General features: G+C 43.6%; 8 non-coding genes across 8 annotated transcripts; 3 read left to right on the plus strand and 5 right to left on the minus strand.

Moving 5' to 3' along the window:
- Nucleotides 1–9157: 9157 nt before the first annotated feature.
- Nucleotides 9158–9231, plus strand: trnat-agu (transfer RNA threonine (anticodon AGU)). The gene has a single exon. It is a non-coding gene; the product is annotated as a tRNA-Thr (tRNA).
- Nucleotides 9232–10244: 1013 nt separating this feature from the next.
- Nucleotides 10245–10326, minus strand: trnal-aag (transfer RNA leucine (anticodon AAG)). Its single transcript has one exon. It is a non-coding gene; the product is annotated as a tRNA-Leu (tRNA).
- A 1677-nt stretch (nucleotides 10327–12003) lies between these two features.
- On the plus strand, nucleotides 12004–12077 carry trnat-agu (transfer RNA threonine (anticodon AGU)). The gene has a single exon. It is a non-coding gene; the product is annotated as a tRNA-Thr (tRNA).
- A 1013-nt stretch (nucleotides 12078–13090) lies between these two features.
- trnal-aag (transfer RNA leucine (anticodon AAG)) lies at nucleotides 13091–13172 on the minus strand. The gene has a single exon. It is a non-coding gene; the product is annotated as a tRNA-Leu (tRNA).
- Nucleotides 13173–15936: 2764 nt separating this feature from the next.
- On the minus strand, nucleotides 15937–16018 carry trnal-aag (transfer RNA leucine (anticodon AAG)). Its single transcript has one exon. It is a non-coding gene; the product is annotated as a tRNA-Leu (tRNA).
- A 2765-nt stretch (nucleotides 16019–18783) lies between these two features.
- On the minus strand, nucleotides 18784–18865 carry trnal-aag (transfer RNA leucine (anticodon AAG)). Its single transcript has one exon. It is a non-coding gene; the product is annotated as a tRNA-Leu (tRNA).
- Nucleotides 18866–20543: 1678 nt separating this feature from the next.
- Nucleotides 20544–20617, plus strand: trnat-agu (transfer RNA threonine (anticodon AGU)). Its single transcript has one exon. It is a non-coding gene; the product is annotated as a tRNA-Thr (tRNA).
- A 1013-nt stretch (nucleotides 20618–21630) lies between these two features.
- trnal-aag (transfer RNA leucine (anticodon AAG)) lies at nucleotides 21631–21712 on the minus strand. Its single transcript has one exon. It is a non-coding gene; the product is annotated as a tRNA-Leu (tRNA).
- Nucleotides 21713–22152: the final 440 nt, after the last annotated feature.

The raw sequence follows: 22152 nt of genomic DNA on the forward strand, positions 1-22152 counted from the left end.
TTCTCCCAGATGTCCAACTGCTACCCATCACTCAGGAGATGGAGGGGGGGTTGTACTTGCAGTGCATCGGCATAGACGGGAAAGCAAGAGCCGACCGCTACGCCGCCCTCGTGTTTCGAAATCTTGTGACTTTTGAAATTTACTGGGGGTGGACCACGTCTGTAAATTTCGATGGGTCCAGAGGCAAAAGTGCCTTGCCTTGCAATCTCCGGGAAACCATTAGTAGCATGGTGAATCGGAGATTCTCAACCCTTACTTTGTGTGACTGGAAAATAATTCGTGATCGGATCAACGAAATGCTTCGTAGAAGGAGGTGCTCTTTTCCTCTCGTCTAACAGTCTGTCCACAAACAAAACATTCCTGTTAGACAAGAGGAATGTAAAAAAACAATTACGTTTGTCAATGGAAACCTGTGTGTGTGTCTCTCTCTGCTGGATGTCCCTCTCACTCTCTGCTGAATGAATAAAAGCATTTCTATTAAAAACGTGTTTGCGTTTGTCTGGTATTTACTTTGGTCCCTTTTAACTGTTTTTACCATCTACTTTTTTGCTTTGAGATGCCACTTTTAAAGGTGATATGTAAAATAATGTTTTTTATTATTGTTATAGAGAAACATGATCAGATTTTCCCTGGTTCAGAAAAAAAGATCTAAAGTGCTACATCTAGCTTTCTTAATTCGATGTATTTAAAGCAGTGAACTACTGTAGATGTAACATAACATTCAGAAATACAATCGAGAATAGTTTTGTGGTGTTTGTTTAGATGAAATGTTCCTAAAACGTATAACGTAACAAAATTAAAGACGATTAAAATCTGTAATCTTTCCACTTGTACTGTATGTCATCGGAAAGTTTCTGCTTTGTGTAAGGATGGTATCAAAAAGCAATCTTAAGTGGTGAGAAAGCTGTGCTCAATGTATTTAAGGGACTTAAAAGTAAAAGGAGATGCTTCATATTGCTTGACTAATTTTAAAAACTAAGTTATAAATGCAGACACTCCCTCGGTGCAGCGCCGGGTGTAAATATCAAAATATACATTCGTCCCGGGCAGAGGCCGAAGAGTGCCCGGCTGGGGTGCGCGGGGAAGAGCAGGACAGGAATGAAAGGCGGGGTTTAGGAAGGCGTACAGTCTGGGCAGGTATAGATTACACTTTTCTAAAATGTATTTGAAAAATAAAAACGATTACAATCTAATCCTTCCACGTTTGATCCCAAAATCCCAAGAAAAATAAATCTAAACGGGTAGAAAGCTATGCTGAAAGTTTATTAAGATACTTAGAAGACAAAGATACTGTATCAATTTATGTTGCATTAGCCTGATTATGATTAAAAAACACATATAATTAAACATGCGTTTGCGATTTAAATCAAAAGACTATTTAAATCAATATAAATGTTTATATTGTAACGCATACTGTCCAGCCTCCATTTCTCTATAAAAATTTACTCTATTGCACACACACACACACAATAGAAGCAGGAAGCAGAAGCAGGGACCGTTGTCAGAAGGGAAGAAGGTGACTATTCATTGTTATCAAAAATGACTTAGAATCGATCATGTTGTGATACTTTGAAATATAAAAGTCAATTGATTGTCCATAATATAACTATTCTATTTTTTCGAAGAAATGTTTGTTAAAAGGAAAGTCCAGCACCAGCTGGATTTAAACACACAACCTGTGAGTTGGTAGTCAGGCATGTAGACCAGTAGGCTACAAGGGAAATCACATGAAGATTGAGGCGAAACAGCCCTACACAGCCCTGTCGCAGTACACGACTATAATCATATCGTTATTAAATTCTTTAGATACGCGATTCCATATTATATTAGGAGAAAAGCTTAAAACTACCACTTTTTCACACGCTATTTCACATGTTAGTTAAATACTTCGATGCTTAAAATGTTTAGGGAGAAATGGAATACCGGTGTGTATTTTTCCTTTAATGTACCGATTCCCGGAATCTGACTGGCTGACACCCTTCTGAAGTGGTTCCATAAGATCTGGTATGCAGAAAAGAAAGCGTTGATAAACAAAACCTGGATTCTCATGTATCTCATACAAGTATCTTTTAATACAGTCTTTGCTGTGCTCTTGAGGATCCTTGTGATATTTTGAGCTCTAGTTGAATGATAAGTGTCGTATTTTAAATCATTTTCGTAGTTAGAAATTATGAAACGCCCTGTTAAAAGCAAGGAAGTTTTTATGCCCGTTGAAGTAAAACAAAATGCCTGACAAAGTAGGGCTTGGACAGATTCCAAGTGCTTGTACAAATGTGCTAAAGAAATTATACTTTGAGTATACAACTTGTCCAAAGTCATTCATAATTAATACTATTAGTAATATCTTCGGTAAAGGCTTTGATGCATAAATATTTCTGATAAAGGTAGGTTGTGTACTTTTGTCCAACTGAGCAATCTTGCTTTCATAAAATATACCAACATTTTAATGACTGATGATTAACATGCTGTAATACACAGTTCAAATTTAAAAGCTCAAATGCTGTACATGAGAGGTTAAGCTCCCCCTGGCGGTTTTACAAGGTGATACCGGATACTTTCTGGCATGGCGTCAAAGGACGCGATTAACCGCGTGATACTGCGTGATACCGCGACACGCCCACCAGGGTATGCCGCGACATACCCCACCCATTTTGAATGGCTGCATCTGTATGTCACACGAAGAGAGCACAGCCTTTTCCACCCTGCCCCGTGTGTCTCAGTAACTCGCCGTGATCATATAGTGGGCTGTACGTTGTGATGTGGCCGTAACAACCAGGGTTCGAGTCTGGGTCACGGAAGAATAGGGGCGTCTGCTTTTATTACTTGCACGAATGAAGGCAAAAAAAAGCCAATCGATGTGAACGAACGGCGCTTTACAGAGGAGTACTGCCTGACTGGGTCGTTGATGAACGACAAAGGCCACTCCGACCTCTTCTCGGTTTTCTTCAATGACTTACTAAGGATCTTCTTCACATTCGCCCATGCAGGGGAAGCCAGTTACACCAAAGCAAACGCAGGAAAGTGCATTTCAAGCAGAGACCAGGAGGGACTTGTTTACACCGAGAGTGGTCGGAGAATGGAACAATCCGCCCAGCCCTGTTGCTGGAGCCGATTCTTGATGAGATCTTGGGCTCAGTAAGAGGCCCCCACTAGATGCTAATCTTTCTGTTGTTCTTGCAGGTCCTGCGCTGCTTTTGAGCTGACAGAGCTTGTCCTGGTCTGTCGGCACCGCCCAATTGCAAATGATCGGCTCCGCGTACAGAAGGAACATGCATTTGGTACAAGAGTGCATGAAGGCACCGGAAATACATTGGGAACAAATGACCGGTCGCTCAAGACCTCTGTGAAGTACAGGAGCGTGCAAAAAGAGACTGTTTCCTGAATTCTACAAGAGTGGAGAATTCTACAAGGCAGCGCCACATTCTGCACATTCTACTGGGCCCGATTTCCACGGTTCAAAACCGGGCGGGAACAGGCCCGTTTCGTTTGTCGCCACGCACACTGTTTGGGGATTCGTCTAGCGCTGTGATCGAACAGACCCACTCACCTCTTAGTGTGGCGGGATCTGCACAGTGCATGTCATAGCACATCCTACTTTCACTTCAATGCACGTCCTGATGTACCCCCGTCTCCCGTGTGACAGGTGGGGATACTCGCCACTATACTAACGAGGAAGACATCGCTCTCTGCTTAGTGTGCAAAACACTTACTTGCAGCATTGTGGGAGCTGTGGTTTAAATGCTATTGGTTTGTGAACAGAATACCCCTATCCCAGTGCATTGTGCCACATTAAATAAACGCACGAGAAAAAGAGATTCAGAACGCAAAGCTGTGTTAGTGTTCTGTGTAAAAAATCGGTTTGAACATCATGGGAGCTGTTTTTAATAAGCTGCTGAGTAAAGAATATTTTAATCTTCCTGCTGTCAGTAGTATTGTGAATATAGTTGACTCTTACCTTGAATGAAAACAGGACGTAAAGGAAGGGTTTCAGAATTCAGACAAAGCTTTATTCCCGTGCTTACAGTCTGAGTAATTGGAGACTGCACTATTCTGTTGCCTATGGTCATATACAGGTTTTTTTCGCATGAAGCCGTATTGAACAGTATTTCTCGCGTTGTGAACTTGTGTATACAGCGGTCCCCCGGGTTCCAGTTAGTGCGTAATTACGCATCGATGAAAAACCGGAGGTTTAAAAAAAGATAATTAGCTCACTGATACTTAGATGTAGAGGCTGTGGAAATATCCACATGTCGTGGTCTTTAAAATGCATTTGGTTTGAAGGCGTTCTGTGCTTCCGTTGCGAAGATATGGACAAAAGAATATTCGTGCTTGGTCAAAAAAATGTCATATAAACGAAAAAGTAAAGGCTGAGAAAGCATTCACAATGTATTTTATACACAAAGAAAGTATTCTCGCGATTCTAAGAGGTTTTCGAACTTCAAGCTAACTTTACTCCGGTCTGGTACCGTAGGTCAAGTAGGTTAAAATCCCAGTCATGTTTTTTTTCCTATCTTGTGGTACATAACGTACCATTTCGGACTATCACAAATGGCTTGATTTCGTTGAATGCATGTATTCATTTTCTTTCTGGAAAACTTGTATTTCATGAAATTCACACAGCTTGCGAGAAATGAAATTCAATTCTTGATTATCAGTGCAGAAGAAATATTGCCAGCTGGCAAAAAAAAAATTTAACCTGAAAGTTGTGATGGGAGACATGGACCCACCATTCCGTCTGTGTGGCGCATTTGGTTGTTCACTGAAAGGTTGGTGGTTCGAGTCCACCCAGGGATGGATTTCTTTTGCGATGTAAACATTGTCTTCGCAAAGGTCGATTGGATTTCTCAGCGAAACCTTAACCATTTTAATATTTGCAGGAAATGCGAGTGCTTAACAGGTGTCAGAATCACCGGGAAATGTCCAATTACTGTATGCCCAACGTCGCAACTCCCCAGAAAACCATATTCACCCAAGAAAAAGTCGAGTCGTCATTTATACCCCCGTTGCATCCTCTGCTGAAATATTTTAAAAATACAATGCAGATTTGTTTAAGAACATGCAAGCATTGTTACATTAGCACCGTGCATTTGGACTTCGATATTTTGACATATTTACCTTAATTTTAAACATAAATACTGTACAATCTATTGTAATTTTGTTGTACTATTAAAATATGTTAGCTGAGGATGCAAAGGGGTGAAAGGGAAAGGTCAGAGGGTGTAGTAACACCAAGATTAGGATTGGTGGAGGTGATAAGGGTGTTGATGGTTTTTCTCTGTAGAGGATTTTGAGTTTTTTATCCTTCTCTGAAGTGAGAAACTGGAAGAGTTGGGAGTTGAGGGATCTGATGAGGTTAGTTATGAAAGGAAGTTGATATGGAGCTGTAAGCCGTAAAAACTCCTTAATGTCTTTGATGTTGTCATCAGTGATAAACTGCACTCAGCAAAGATAAAAAGAAAATTATCTTTGCTTACTGCCCTGTCTTTCTCACACATCAAGAAGGCTCCATAGCCGAAACATTGTGATTCTTTTCTTCTCTTTTCAGCTGGAATAGTCCTTTACTTGTTCCTTTGCAGCCTACGCATGCTGACGCAGCTACCCACCCGATATCTAACATTCTATAATCACAACTATGAATGTCCACTTTGGGTATTTTTTCCATGATTATTTATTATTATTATTATTTATTCTGTCATTGAAGCATATTTTATGTCATACTGAAGTGTCATAATCACTGAAAAAATATTTTTTTCATTTAGAAAGTAAGAAAATGATAAATCACTAGGAATTGCATTTAGCCTGTTCTGATCTAGATTTTCTATATACTTTAACATGCCATGTTCACAATGTCACAACTCATAAATGAAACAGTGAAGTGTTGTAATTACAAATGTACATAGTGTCGGGACATTGAGATGTTTTGGTAATGAGGAAGGAGGGACATGCAATGTTCACAGGGTCAAATTTATAAAACGCTACAGTAAAATTTCTTGTATTTCGGGATTATGAGAGCCTGTTACATTGTGTCTCACACCTCAGTGTCAGAATTTTGAGACATTTTTATAACCAGGGGTAGGTTCATAGCAATAAGCAGAAAGTGCGATCATCCTTTGCTCATCCTCGGTTAACCATATATTCTCATATGCCATGTTCTGAATGTCCCATTTAAAACTGCTATATTAAAATTAAGACTTTTTATGATCAGAAGGCAAGGTTGTGGTAAATATGCATAAAGTGAAAGTGAACTTATGTTTTGCCTTTGTCTTGTTATTGTGAGTTTTGAAAATTGGTTTTCGATTTTCTGAAATGTGTTTCACACAAAAATGCAATTTGGATAGTCACTACTTATATATTCCCCTTTACTGAGGATATGTACAGTAATCCATCCCGATTAGTACTTTTAAAAATTACTTTAGAGAGCCATCAGAAAGGGAATGAAAACTTGCATTAAACAAAATCAAGCTGCATGTAATCATCCATAGTGATACATTTTGTAAGACAAGACAGGAAGAAAGACACTGCTGGGATTTGAGCGCAGAATCTCCTGTTTAATAGGAAAACACTTTAACCAAATCAGCCAAGATGCTGTCAGAGTATTAACATCATGTCTGCATCAGTGATTACAGCTGACTATCGCTGGAGGACAGTGAAGTCAGCCTACATAATGAGGGGGAAGAGACTGACCTCTGTGATGCACTATAGAGTTACACTAACCTTCTATCCAACTGTTCTATGCTGCATTCTATCCTAGTGGTAAATATTGGTTTCCGTGCGTGTAATATTGTGAGAATGTGTAGAATGTTGTGATCCTTTTCCCCCAGTGTCACCCAAATTGATACACTGTGCTTTGGCAATTCTTCAGAAGATATTGTTTAGAGGAGCTCAGTTGAATTAGTTTGCGTATATAAAGTATTTATTTTCCCTTTAATCCTTTAAAACATATTACATTTTCAAAACATTGTATCTTTCTTTCTACTAATTGTAGCGGCAATGCTTGTTAATAAGACAGAATTAAGTGTTGCTGTGCTTTCCCAAATGAGGCCCCATCTCTCTCTTCATCTCTGTGGTGCAGCCACAGAGAAGCTATTCAGGCAGGCTGATTTAAAGATGTTTTCTTTTGATAAGGGACAGCTCCCAAATGGGGATGCATTTAGCTAAGCCTGGCTATCATGATCAATAGGCATCCATTGGCGCCTATCTGTCTAGGGAGTGCCAGATGGACATCTGGATTGCATTCCTAAGTGTCAGGAGTAAGTGACTCATATCTCACCTTGATCAACCAATCAGGGACTGGTAGGGCCGAGTAACCCACGTGGGACTCTGATGCCCATGGAACTTTCAGCCAATCAACGAGCTGAAGTTCTTCCAGGTAAAAAAAGGCAACACAGAGAGCCTTAAGTGTAGAATTCTGTGGACTTTTCTAAAGGGAATTCAAAGGAGAATTCCAGGGCAGGACGGCCCAGGAGCAGAAGGCTCCCAAGGGCAGGACATTCTCGCAGCGCACCTCCTGACCATCCTGAGACTCAGCCCGGACAACCACGGAACGGCCAGTGTGTCCGAGTGCCAGAACTTTCCTTTGTTCTAAGAGTCGAGAGCGGAGGTTGCCAGAGAGTAACCAGAGGATCCACCCGAGGTTAGCACCAGCAGCAGGCCTGGTGAAAAGGTCAGAACTGTGGACAGCTGAATTACTATTCAGAACTAGCGCTTCATCAGGAACGAACTGGTCTTCTTCCTGACCTGCTGGGACTCACAGTCATCTTTTCTCCTGTGCACAAACTTCGCTAGTTTCAGCCAAAACCAACTAGCCAGTATTCAGAGAGCATCAGCAGCGCACCGTCACAAGCCGCACAGCACAGCCTGGCACCGAGCCAGAGAGCGCAGACTGGACAGCAACAGCCTGCAACTGTTTCTTTGTGCCCGCAGGAGATCTGAATCCCCAGAGATTGGATGAGTATTCAACTTCACTGCATTACTGCTCGAGAATTCAATTGTTATCCCAACAAGAGTTATGTACTTGTTTTGAGTATCTAATGTAGAAGTTATAACCAAGTTCAATTACGAAACGGTCTAAATGAATGATATACTGAATGTATGTCCTCTTGATATATGTAACTCTTTGTAACTGACTGAATATATATCTTTTGTATTCTGATAACCCTCTCGATAAGATCTGTTTATATGCATATTCTATGTATTAATAAATGTATCCTCGTGTATTAGTACCTGTGTGTGTGCGTTGTTTGAGTTATATTGCATGGTTGGATTCTGAAGCCATCAAAAGAATCAATTTTGTGATTTACTGCTACAGTTAATAATTGTCCAAGTAAATGCCCAAACCCTACAGAAGCATGCAAGAAAATGTGATCATTACCTATGGAATTTCCCACCAGCGTGGAGTTTGAATTCACAACCATGAGACTCAGTGTTCAAGAGTCACAGAAGAGGTCAGCCTGGTCTTCAGTTTGCCAACGATAAGCTCCGGAAGTGCTCCTCTGTAAAGCAGATTGTTCGGATCGGTTATGTGGGACGGCACTTCGATACTAAGATCGTTTGCAGCACACGCATGGTTTTCCCCTTCACGCAAAAAACATAGACGAAGGAAACTCTCTTGTCTTGGGCTGCTGACTCCCGGATTTAAAGCGCTCTGGGTGCCAGCTAAGTCTCTAACAGGCACACTATAAAGACAGGAATTACACTTTGCTCACGTCACGCATGGAATGGCGAGGCTACTTGTTCCAATATTATCTAGTCTCACCTCATATGGTGCCGATTCCTGGTTTTCATTTAAGAAAGAGCACTGCAAACACCGTAAACAGTGCAAAACGTGTGATGAAAGAAGTCTTTTCCCCCCTTTGTCTAAAGCGGAACACAGCGGAGTCATGCCGAGGGTTGTGAGATCAAGATTTCAGTGGAGCACTGTCGTCTACGTCTTTAGCTACATGAGTTGGACATCCTCTTGTACAGGGAAAGCAGATTGAGATCCTCTGACATGAAAAGTGACAGATAAAAGCCATTTCTCATCCTTTCTCTTAGTGGTGGAACTATCGCATGTAAATGAGGCAACTTGCAAGGCGAGCAGGCTCGGTGCACACCGAACGCAGATGTCTCAGAGCAGTAGAGACGTGTCCAAGTGGCTGTCAAAGGACAGCACTTTGCCGGCGCCGTGGCTTAGTTGGCTAAAGCGCCTGTCTAGTAAACAGGAGATCCTGGGTCCGATTCCCAGCGGTGCCTTTCTTCCTGTCTTACTGTACAGAATTTATCCTTATGGGCAAATCCCATGCCTTTTAATTCAGGTGAATGCAAGTGTCCGTTTCCTTTCTGGAACAACTTGTTTTGAAAGAAATCTATACAGCTTGCGAAAGATGAAACACAATTCTTGCTTATCAGTGAAGAAGAGGTACTCCCAGCAGGCCAGCTAATACCAGCAAAAAAATTTTTTCACCCTAACCCAGAGAATGGAGAAAAGCGAGGCGCCTGTGGCTCTGCAGTGTAATCAGTTCGCGAGTTCGGCGGTTAGCTGAAAGAGTGGTAAATGGAGCTCGCCCCAGCCCGTCCTTATTCTTTTAAAGAGGATAAAAAATTAACTTCGCCGCCATTACTACCAGCTTTAAAAGACTGCCATGGGCACGGAAAAAAACACACTACAGATGACTTTTCTGGTACCGAAGCAGAGATTCCTTTACGAACCAACTGATAAAGCTCAGCCAGTGAATACTGTTAACAGAATGTGAAAGCACGATCAACTTTGTAACTGCAACCACAGGAAAAACAGCAAGAAGCAGGCTCCATTCCCCATTTAAATCTGTCGTGCGAGGCATGCTTTTTGCACGCATGAAGTAAATCCCACGATTGCTTTTGAACTTGGACAAAGTACTTCCAAAGGAGCGCTATGCGCAAAGATTTAACAAGCTCAACCCCCGCCGACGATTTGGTGTGAAGAAGCAGAACATTCAAGTTTCACAGACAGAAGCAGCACGCCAGCACAGCCAACATTAAAACGGAGGGCACACTACGATTTGCATTGACACAAAAGTGATCTGGGCAGACATCGTTCCCTGCATAACGCAAAAAGTGACAAAGCGCTTTTGGGTTGAGAGGACGCAAGAAGGTTTTTGTTTTGTGCCTTGATGTCAAGCTGAGAAAGTATCTTTAAACACTTTGCTTAGTTTCTCGAGAGACTGCCAAAAAGCAGTTCCCTCCCTTTCGTCTGAAGCCAGCTGAAAGGGGGTCTCGACAGAAGCACCTGGCAGCGGTGGGATTTGAACCCACGCCCCCGAAGAGACTGGAGCCTTAATCCAGCGCCTTAGACCGCTCGGCCACGCTACCCGCTGTGCACTGTCTCTTTGTCTCATTACTTGCCCGGAGGAAGCCGGGTGGGTTTTGCTCTTGTCGCCCGACTTAGTGGCGTTATGACCGTGGAACCGACTGCACCTGCTTTTTCTGAGATGCTTCCCCTCTCATGGCGAGATCTCGACTTCTTTAACACCTCTTGATAAAGATCTTCTGTTGAGCAGGTTTCAGACCTCTGCGTACAGCACCCTTGATGTCATTTTATTTTTACAGCAGCCGCATCCGGAAAGTTGTGTCTTTTACGTTTTATTTGAACAACAAAACTACATACAATACAAGCAAGAGCACATATAACGTATCAAGAAAATCGTCAGGGGCACATGCTATAATACAATGACACTTTATGAAAAATGATTACACAAAGTAAATAAAGATAAGGTCCGCACAGCTTGTTCTTACATTTCGAAAGAGTCCGTAAATACCCCTTTACGTCTATTTTGAACTGTTCAAATGTAGGACTCTTCCCAGACCATTTCACTTTATACCACATTCCTAAACGAGGATGCTTCTCCTGTTTTAGAACTATTTTGGGCGGTATGGCTTATACAGCACACCCACAGTATTCTAATGGTGGACTGCAGATCTGTGCTATAGTTCAGTCGAATTCAAAGGATCCAGCAATCGTACTGGATTTGTCTGGGATTCTGAAATGTCTCTTGCAAAAGTATTTGGGTTTGCTTGAACCTTTGATAAAAAAGTGATCTGATCTGAGACTACCCAGCTTACAATCTCTTAGGTAGTTGTCACTAAACTCGGACGTGATGTGGCACACATGTGCCGTGTGCCTTTACTTTTGTAAAAAACTGGTATCGGGAAAAGTTTCTTAATATTTCTTTTGATTAGCATGCAAGAAAATGTGATCATTACCTATGGAATTTCCCGCCAGCGTGGAGCTTGAATTCACAACCTTGAGACTCAGTGTTCAAGAGTCACAGAAGAGGTCAGCCTGGTCTTCAGTTTGCCAACGATAAGCTCCGGCAGTGCTCCTCTGTAAAGCAGATTGTTCGGATCGGTTATGTGGGACGGCACTTCGATACTAAGATCGTTTGCAGCACACGCATGGTTTCCCCCTTCACGCAAAAAACATAGACGAAGGAAACTCTCTTGTCTTGGGCTGCTGACTCCCGGATTTAAAGCGCTCTGGGTGCCAGCTATGTCTCTAACAAGCACACTATAAAGACAGGAATTACACTTTGCTCACGTCACGCATGGAATGGCGAGGCTACTTGTTCCAATATTATCTAGTCTCACCTCATATGGTGCCGATTCCTGGTTTTCATTTAAGAAAGAGCACTGCAAACACCGTAAACAGTGCAAAACGTGTGATGAAAGAAGTCTTTTCCCCCCTTTGTCTAAAGCGGAACACAGCGGAGTCATGCCGAGGGTTGTGAGATCAAGATTTCAGTGGAGCACTGTCGTCTACGTCTTTAGCTACATGAGTTGGACATCCTCTTGTACAGGGAAAGCAGATTGAGATCCTCTGACATGAAAAGTGACAGATAAAAGCCATTTCTCATCCTTTCTCTTAGTGGTGGAACTATCGCATGTAAATGAGGCAACTTGCAAGGCGAGCAGGCTCGGTGCACACCGAACGCAGATGTCTCAGAGCAGTAGAGACGTGTCCAAGTGGCTGTCAAAGGACAGCACTTTGCCGGCGCCGTGGCTTAGTTGGCTAAAGCGCCTGTCTAGTAAACAGGAGATCCTGGGTCCGATTCCCAGCGGTGCCTTTCTTCCTGTCTTACTGTACAGAATTTATCCTTATGGGCAAATCCCATGCCTTTTAATTCAGGTGAATGCAAGTGTCCGTTTCCTTTCTGGAACAACTTGTTTTGAAAGAAATCTATACAGCTTGCGAAAGATGAAACACAAATCTTGCTTATCAGTGAAGAAGAGGTACTCCCAGCAGGCCAGCTAATACCAGCAAAAAATTTTTTTCACCCTAACCCAGAGAATGGAGAAAAGCGAGGCGCCTGTGGCTCTGCAGTGTAATCAGTTCGCGAGTTCGGCGGTTAGCTGAAAGAGTGGTAAATGGAGCTCGCCCCAGCCCGTCCTTATTCTTTTAAAGAGGATAAAAAATTAACTTCGCCGCCATTACTGCCAGCTTTAAAAGACTGCCATGGGCACGGAAAAAAACACACTACAGATGACTTTTCTGGAACCGAAGCAGAGATTCCTTTACGAACCAACTGATAAAGCTCAGCCAGTGAATACTGTTAACAGAATGTGAAAGCACGATCAACTTTGTAACTGCAACCACAGGAAAAACAGCAAGAAGCAGGCTCCATTCCCCATTTAAATCTGTCGTGCGAGGCATGCTTTTTGCACGCATGAAGTAAATCCCACGATTGCTTTTGAACTTGGACAAAGTACTTCCAAAGGAGCGCTATGCGCAAAGATTTAACAAGCTCAACCCCCGCCGACGATTTGGTGTGAAGAAGCAGAACATTCAAGTTTCACAGACAGAAGCAGCACGCCAGCACAGCCAACATTAAAACGGAGGGCACACTACGATTTGCATTGACACAAAAGTGATCTGGGCAGACATCGTTCCCTGCATAACGCAAAAAGTGACAAAGCGCTTTTGGGTTGAGAGGACGCAAGAAGGTTTTTGTTTTGTGCCTTGATGTCAAGCTGAGAAAGTATCTTTAAACACTTTGCTTAGTTTCTCGAGAGACTGCCAAAAAGCAGTTCCCTCCCTTTCGTCTGAAGCCAGCTGAAAGGGGGTCTCGACAGAAGCACCTGGCAGCGGTGGGATTTGAACCCACGCCCCCGAAGAGACTGGAGCCTTAATCCAGCGCCTTAGACCGCTCGGCCACGCTACCCGCTGTGCACTGTCTCTTTGTCTCATTACTTGCCCGGAGGAAGCCGGGTGGGTTTTGCTCTTGTCGCCCGACTTAGTGGCGTTATGACCGTGGAACCGACTGCACCTGCTTTTTCTGAGATGCTTCCCCTCTCATGGCGAGATCTCGACTTCTTTAACACCTCTTGATAAAGATCTTCTGTTGAGCAGGTTTCAGACCTCTGCGTACAGCACCCTTGATGTCATTTTATTTTTACAGCAGCCGCATCCGGAAAGTTGTGTCTTTTACGTTTTATTTGAACAACAAAACTACATACAATACAAGCAAGAGCACATATAACGTATCAAGAAAATCGTCAGGGGCACATGCTATAATACAATGACACTTTATGAAAAATGATTACACAAAGTAAATAAAGATAAGGTCCGCACAGCTTGTTCTTACATTTCGAAAGAGTCCGTAAATACCCCTTTACGTCTATTTTGAACTGTTCAAATGTAGGACTCTTCCCAGACCATTTCACTTTATACCACATTCCTAAACGAGGATGCTTCTCCTGTTTTAGAACTATTTTGGGCGGTATGGCTTATACAGCACACCCACAGTATTCTAATGGTGGACTGCAGATCTGTGCTATAGTTCAGTCGAATTCAAAGGATCCAGCAATCGTACTGGATTTGTCTGGGATTCTGAAATGTCTCTTGCAAAAGTATTTGGGTTTGCTTGAACCTTTGATAAAAAAGTGATCTGATCTGAGACTACCCAGCTTACAATCTCTGAGGTAGTTGTCACTAAACTCGGACGTGATGTGGCACACATGTGCCGTGTGCCTTTACTTTTGTAAAAAACTGGTATCGGGAAAAGTTTCTTAATATTTCTTTTGATTAGCATGCAAGAAAATGTGATCATTACCTATGGAATTTCCCGCCAGCGTGGAGCTTGAATTCACAACCTTGAGACTCAGTGTTCAAGAGTCACAGAAGAGGTCAGCCTGGTCTTCAGTTTGCCAACGATAAGCTCCGGCAGTGCTCCTCTGTAAAGCAGATTGTTCGGATCGGTTATGTGGGACGGCACTTCGATACTAAGATCGTTTGCAGCACACGCATGGTTTCCCCCTTCACGCAAAAAACATAGACGAAGGAAACTCTCTTGTCTTGGGCTGCTGACTCCCGGATTTAAAGCGCTCTGGGTGCCAGCTATGTCTCTAACAAGCACACTATAAAGACAGGAATTACACTTTGCTCACGTCACGCATGGAATGGCGAGGCTACTTGTTCCAATATTATCTAGTCTCACCTCATATGGTGCCGATTCCTGGTTTTCATTTAAGAAAGAGCACTGCAAACACCGTAAACAGTGCAAAACGTGTGATGAAAGAAGTCTTTTCCCCCCTTTGTCTAAAGCGGAACACAGCGGAGTCATGCCGAGGGTTGTGAGATCAAGATTTCAGTGGAGCACTGTCGTCTACGTCTTTAGCTACATGAGTTGGACATCCTCTTGTACAGGGAAAGCAGATTGAGATCCTCTGACATGAAAAGTGACAGATAAAAGCCATTTCTCATCCTTTCTCTTAGTGGTGGAACTATCGCATGTAAATGAGGCAACTTGCAAGGCGAGCAGGCTCGGTGCACACCGAACGCAGATGTCTCAGAGCAGTAGAGACGTGTCCAAGTGGCTGTCAAAGGACAGCACTTAGCTTGCGCCGTGGCTTAGTTGGCTAAAGCGCCTGTCTAGTAAACAGGAGATCCTGGGTCCGATTCCCAGCGGTGCCTTTCTTCCTGTCTTACTGTACAGAATTTATCCTTATGGGCAAATCCCATGCCTTTTAATTCAGGTGAATGCAAGTGTCCGTTTCCTTTCTGGAACAACTTGTTTTGAAAGAAATCTATACAGCTTGCGAAAGATGAAACACAAATCTTGCTTATCAGTGAAGAAGAGGTACTCCCAGCAGGCCAGCTAATACCAGCAAAAAATTTTTTTCACCCTAACCCAGAGAATGGAGAAAAGCGAGGCGCCTGTGGCTCTGCAGTGTAATCAGTTCGCGAGTTCGGCGGTTAGCTGAAAGAGTGGTAAATGGAGCTCGCCCCAGCCCGTCCTTATTCTTTTAAAGAGGATAAAAAATTAACTTCGCCGCCATTACTACCAGCTTTAAAAGACTGCCATGGGCACGGAAAAAAACACACTACAGATGACTTTTCTGGAACCGAAGCAGAGATTCCTTTACGAACCAACTGATAAAGCTCAGCCAGTGAATACTGTTAACAGAATGTGAAAGCACGATCAACTTTGTAACTGCAACCACAGGAAAAACAGCAAGAAGCAGGCTCCATTCCCCATTTAAATCTGTCGTGCGAGGCATGCTTTTTGCACGCATGAAGTAAATCCCACGATTGCTTTTGAACTTGGACAAAGTACTTCCAAAGGAGCGCTATGCGCAAAGATTTAACAAGCTCAACCCCCGCCGACGATTTGGTGTGAAGAAGCAGAACATTCAAGTTTCACAGACAGAAGCAGCACGCCAGCACAGCCAACATTAAAACGGAGGGCACACTACGATTTGCATTGACACAAAAGTGATCTGGGCAGACATCGTTCCCTGCATAACGCAAAAAGTGACAAAGCGCTTTTGGGTTGAGAGGACGCAAGAAGGTTTTTGTTTTGTGCTTTGATGTCAAGCTGAGAAAGTATCTTTAAACACTTTGCTTAGTTTCTCGAGAGACTGCCAAAAAGCAGTTCCCTCCCTTTCGGCTGAAGCCAGCTGAAAGGGGGTCTCGACAGAAGCACCTGGCAGCGGTGGGATTTGAACCCACGCCCCCAAAGAGACTGGAGCCTTAATCCAGCGCCTTAGACCGCTCGGCCACGCTACCCGCTGTGCACTGTCTCTTTGTCTCATTACTTGCCCGGAGGAAGCCGGGTGGGTTTTGCTCTTGTCGCCCGAATTAGTGGCGTTATGACCGTGGAACCGACTGCACCTGCTTTTTCTGAGATGCTTCCCCTCTCATGGCGAGATCTCGACTTCTTTAACACCTCTTGATAAAGATCTTCTGTTGAGCAGGTTTCAGACCTCTCCGTACAGCACCCTTGATGTCATTTTATTTTTACAGCAGCCGCATCCGGAAAGTTGTGTCTTTTACGTTTTATTTGAACAACAAAACTACATACAATACAAACAAGAGCACATATAACGTATCAAGAAAATCGTCAGGGGCACATGCTATAATACAATGACACTTTATGAAAAATGATTACACAAAGTAAATAAAGATAAGGTCCGCACAGCTTGTTCTTACATTTCGAAAGAGTCCGTAAATACCCCTTTACGTCTATTTTGAACTGTTCAAATGTAGGACTCTTCCCAGACCATTTCACTTTATACCACATTCCTAAACGAGGATGCTTCTCCTGTTTTAGAACTATTTTGGGCGGTATGGCTTATACAGCACACCCACAGTATTCTAATGGTGGACTGCAGATCTGTGCTATAGTTCAGTCGAATTCAAAGGATCCAGCAATCGTACTGGATTTGTCTGGGATTCTGAAATGTCTCTTGCAAAAGTATTTGGGTTTGCTTGAACCTTTGATAAAAAAAGTGATCTGATCTGAGACTACCCAGCTTACAATCTCTGAGGTAGTTGTCACTAAACTCGGACGTGATGTGGCACACATGTGCCGTGTGCCTTTACTTTTGTAAAAAACTGGTATCGGGAAAAGTTTCTTAATATTTCTTTTGATTAGCATGCAAGAAAATGTGATCATTACCTATGGAATTTCCCGCCAGCGTGGAGCTTGAATTCACAACCTTGAGACTCAGTGTTCAAGAGTCACAGAAGAGGTCAGCCTGGTCTTCAGTTTGCCAACGATAAGCTCCGGCAGTGCTCCTCTGTAAAGCAGATTGTTCGGATCGGTTATGTGGGACGGCACTTCGATACTAAGATCGTTTGCAGCACACGCATGGTTTCCCCCTTCACGCAAAAAACATAGACGAAGGAAACTCTCTTGTCTTGGGCTGCTGACTCCCGGATTTAAAGCGCTCTGGGTGCCAGCTATGTCTCTAACAAGCACACTATAAAGACAGGAATTACACTTTGCTCACGTCACGCATGGAATGGCGAGGCTACTTGTTCCAATATTATCTAGTCTCACCTCATATGGTGCCGATTCCTGGTTTTCATTTAAGAAAGAGCACTGCAAACACCGTAAACAGTGCAAAACGTGTGATGAAAGAAGTCTTTTCCCCCCTTTGTCTAAAGCGGAACACAGCGGAGTCATGCCGAGGGTTGTGAGATCAAGATTTCAGTGGAGCACTGTCGTCTACGTCTTTAGCTACATGAGTTGGACATCCTCTTGTACAGGGAAAGCAGATTGAGATCCTCTGACATGAAAAGTGACAGATAAAAGCCATTTCTCATCCTTTCTCTTAGTGGTGGAACTATCGCATGTAAATGAGGCAACTTGCAAGGCGAGCAGGCTCGGTGCACACCGAACGCAGATGTCTCAGAGCAGTAGAGACGTGTCCAAGTGGCTGTCAAAGGACAGCACTTAGCTTGCGCCGTGGCTTAGTTGGCTAAAGCGCCTGTCTAGTAAACAGGAGATCCTGGGTCCGATTCCCAGCGGTGCCTTTCTTCCTGTCTTACTGTACAGAATTTATCCTTATGGGCAAATCCCATGCCTTTTAATTCAGGTGAATGCAAGTGTCCGTTTCCTTTCTGGAACAACTTGTTTTGAAAGAAATCTATACAGCTTGCGAAAGATGAAACACAAATCTTGCTCATCAGTGAAGAAGAGGTACTCCCAGCAGGCCAGCTAATACCAGCAAAAATTTTTTTTCACCCTAACCCAGAGAATGGAGAAAAGCGAGGCGCCTGTGGCTCTGCAGTGTAATCAGTTCGCGAGTTCGGCGGTTAGCTGAAAGAGTGGTAAATGGAGCTCGCCCCAGCCCGTCCTTATTCTTTTAAAGAGGATAAAAAATTAACTTCGCCGCCATTACTACCAGCTTTAAAAGACTGCCATGGGCACGGAAAAAAACACACTACAGATGACTTTTCTGGAACCGAAGCAGAGATTCCTTTACGAACCAACTGATAAAGCTCAGCCAGTGAATACTGTTAACAGAATGTGAAAGCACGATCAACTTTGTAACTGCAACCACAGGAAAAACAGCAAGAAGCAGGCTCCATTCCCCATTTAAATCTGTCGTGCGAGGCATGCTTTTTGCACGCATGAAGTAAATCCCACGATTGCTTTTGAACTTGGACAAAGTACTTCCAAAGGAGCGCTATGCGCAAAGATTTAACAAGCTCAACCCCCGCCGACGATTTGGAGTGAAGAAGCAGAACATTCAAGTTTCACAGACAGAAGCAGCACGCCAGCACAGCCAACATTAAAACGGAGGGCACACTACGATTTGCATTGACACAAAAGTGATCTGGGCAGACATCGTTCCCTGCATAACGCAAAAAGTGACAAAGCGCTTTTGGGTTGAGAGGACGCAAGAAGGTTTTTGTTTTGTGCTTTGATGTCAAGCTGAGAAAGTATCTTTAAACACTTTGCTTAGTTTCTTGAGAGACTGCCAAAAAGCAGTTCCCTCCCTTTCGTCTGAAGCCAGCTGAAAGGGGGTCTCGACAGAAGCACCTGGCAGCGGTGGGATTTGAACCCACGCCCCCGAAGAGACTGGAGCCTTAATCCAGCGCCTTAGACCGCTCGGCCACGCTACCCGCTGTGCACTGTCTCTTTGTCTCATTACTTGCCCGGAGGAAGCCGGGTGGGTTTTGCTCTTGTCGCCCGAATTAGTGGCGTTATGACCGTGGAACCGACTGCACCTGCTTTTTCTGAGATGCTTCCCCTCTCATGGCGAGATCTCGACTTCTTTAACACCTCTTGATAAAGATCTTCTGTTGAGCAGGTTTCAGACCTCTCCGTACAGCACCCTTGATGTCATTTTATTTTTACAGCAGCCGCATCCGGAAAGTTGTGTCTTTTACGTTTTATTTGAACAACAAAACTACATACAATACAAACAAGAGCACATATAACGTATCAAGAAAATCGTCAGGGGCACATGCTATAATACAATGACACTTTATGAAAAATGATTACACAAAGTAAATAAAGATAAGGTCCGCACAGCTTGTTCTTACATTTCGAAAGAGTCCGTAAATACCCCTTTACGTCTATTTTGAACTGTTCAAATGTAGGACTCTTCCCAGACCATTTCACTTTATACCACATTCCTAAACGAGGATGCTTCTCCTGTTTTAGAACTATTTTGGGCGGTATGGCTTATACAACACACCCACAGTATTCTAATGGTGGACTGCAGATCTGTGCTATAGTTCAGTCGAATTCAAAGGATCTAGCAATCGTACTGGATTTGTCTGGGATTCTGAAATGTCTCTTGCAAAAGTATTTGGGTTTGCTTGAACCTTTGATAAAAAAAGTGATCTGATCTGAGACTACCCAGCTTACAATCTCTGAGGTAGTTGTCACTAAACTCGGACGTGATGTGGCACACATGTGCCGTGTGCCTTTACTTTTGTAAAAAACTGGTATCGGGAAAAGTTTCTTAATATTTCTTTTGATTAGCATGCAAGAAAATGTGATCATTACCTATGGAATTTCCCGCCAGCGTGGAGCTTGAATTCACAACCTTGAGACTCAGTGTTCAAGAGTCACAGAAGAGGTCAGCCTGGTCTTCAGTTTGCCAACGATAAGCTCCGGCAGTGCTCCTCTGTAAAGCAGATTGTTCGGATCGGTTATGTGGGACGGCACTTCGATACTAAGATCGTTTGCAGCACACGCATGGTTTCCCCCTTCACGCAAAAAACATAGACGAAGGAAACTCTCTTGTCTTGGGCTGCTGACTCCCGGATTTAAAGCGCTCTGGGTGCCAGCTATGTCTCTAACAAGCACACTATAAAGACAGGAATTACACTTTGCTCACGTCACGCATGGAATGGCGAGGCTACTTGTTCCAATATTATCTAGTCTCACCTCATATGGTGCCGATTCCTGGTTTTCATTTAAGAAAGAGCACTGCAAACACCGTAAACAGTGCAAAACGTGTGATGAAAGAAGTCTTTTCCCCCCTTTGTCTAAAGCGGAACACAGCGGAGTCATGCCGAGGGTTGTGAGATCAAGATTTCAGTGGAGCACTGTCGTCTACGTCTTTAGCTACATGAGTTGGACATCCTCTTGTACAGGGAAAGCAGATTGAGATCCTCTGACATGAAAAGTGACAGATAAAAGCCATTTCTCATCCTTTCTCTTAGTGGTGGAACTATCGCATGTAAATGAGGCAACTTGCAAGGCGAGCAGGCTTGGTGCACACCGAACGCAGATGTCTCAGAGCAGTAGAGACGTGTCCAAGTGGCTGTCAAAGGACAGCACTTTGCCGGCGCCGTGGCTTAGTTGGCTAAAGCGCCTGTCTAGTAAACAGGAGATCCTGGGTCCGATTCCCAGCGGTGCCTTTCTTCCTGTCTTACTGTACAGAATTTATCCTTATGGGCAAATCCCATGCCTTTTAATTCAGGTGAATGCAAGTGTCCGTTTCCTTTCTGGAACAACTTGTTTTGAAAGAAATCTATACAGCTTGCGAAAGATGAAACACAAATCTTGCTTATCAGTGAAGAAGAGATACTCCCAGCAGGCCAGCTAATACCAGCAAAAAATTTTTTTCACCCTAACCCAGAGAATGGAGAAAAGCGAGGCGCCTGTGGCTCTGCAGTGTAATCAGTTCGCGAGTTCGGCGGTTAGCTGAAAGAGTGGTAAATGGAGCTCGCCCCAGCCCGTCCTTATTCTTTTAAAGAGGATAAAAAATTAACTTCGCCGCCATTACTACCAGCTTTAAAAGACTGCCATGGGCACGGAAAAAAACACACTACAGATGACTTTTCTGGAACCGAAGCAGAGATTCCTTTACGAACCAACTGATAAAGCTCAGCCAGTGAATACTGTTAACAGAATGTGAAAGCACGATCAACTTTGTAACTGCAACCACAGGAAAAACAGCAAGAAGCAGGCTCCATTCCCCATTTAAATCTGTCGTGCGAGGCATGCTTTTTGCACGCATGAAGTAAATCCCACGATTGCTTTTGAACTTGGACAAAGTACTTCCAAAGGAGCGCTATGCGCAAAGATTTAACAAGCTCAACCCCCGCCGACGATTTGGTGTGAAGAAGCAGAACATTCAAGTTTCACAGACAGAAGCAGCACGCCAGCACAGCCAACATTAAAACGGAGGGCACACTACGATTTGCATTGACACAAAAGTGATCTGGGCAGACATCGTTCCCTGCATAACGCAAAAAGTGACAAAGCGCTTTTGGGTTGAGAGGACGCAAGAAGGTTTTTGTTTTGTGCCTTGATGTCAAGCTGAGAAAGTATCTTTAAACACTTTGCTTAGTTTCTCGAGAGACTGCCAAAAAGCAGTTCCCTCCCTTTCGTCTGAAGCCAGCTGAAAGGGGGTCTCGACAGAAGCACCTGGCAGCGGTGGGATTTGAACCCACGCCCCCGAAGAGACTGGAGCCTTAATCCAGCGCCTTAGACCGCTCGGCCACGCTACCCGCTGTGCACTGTCTCTTTGTCTCATTACTTGCCCGGAGGAAGCCGGGTGGGTTTTGCTCTTGTCGCCCGAATTAGTGGCGTTATGACCGTGGAACCGACTGCACCTGCTTTTTCTGAGATGCTTCCCCTCTCATGGCGAGATCTCGACTTCTTTAACACCTCTTGATAAAGATCTTCTGTTGAGCAGGTTTCAGACCTCTGCGTACAGCACCCTTGATGTCATTTTATTTTTACAGCAGTCGCATCCGGAAAGTTGTGTCTTTTACGTTTTATTTGAACAACAAAACTACATACAATACAAACAAGAGCACATATAACGTATCAAGAAAATCGTCAGGGGCACATGCTATAATACAATGACACTTTATGAAAAATGATTACACAAAGTAAATAAAGATAAGGTCCGCACAGCTTGTTCTTACATTTCGAAAGAGTCCGT

The sequence above is a fragment of the Lepisosteus oculatus genome, chromosome 14 (genome assembly GCF_040954835.1).
Source record: "Lepisosteus oculatus isolate fLepOcu1 chromosome 14, fLepOcu1.hap2, whole genome shotgun sequence".
Classification (NCBI taxonomy): domain Eukaryota; kingdom Metazoa; phylum Chordata; class Actinopteri; order Semionotiformes; family Lepisosteidae; genus Lepisosteus; species Lepisosteus oculatus.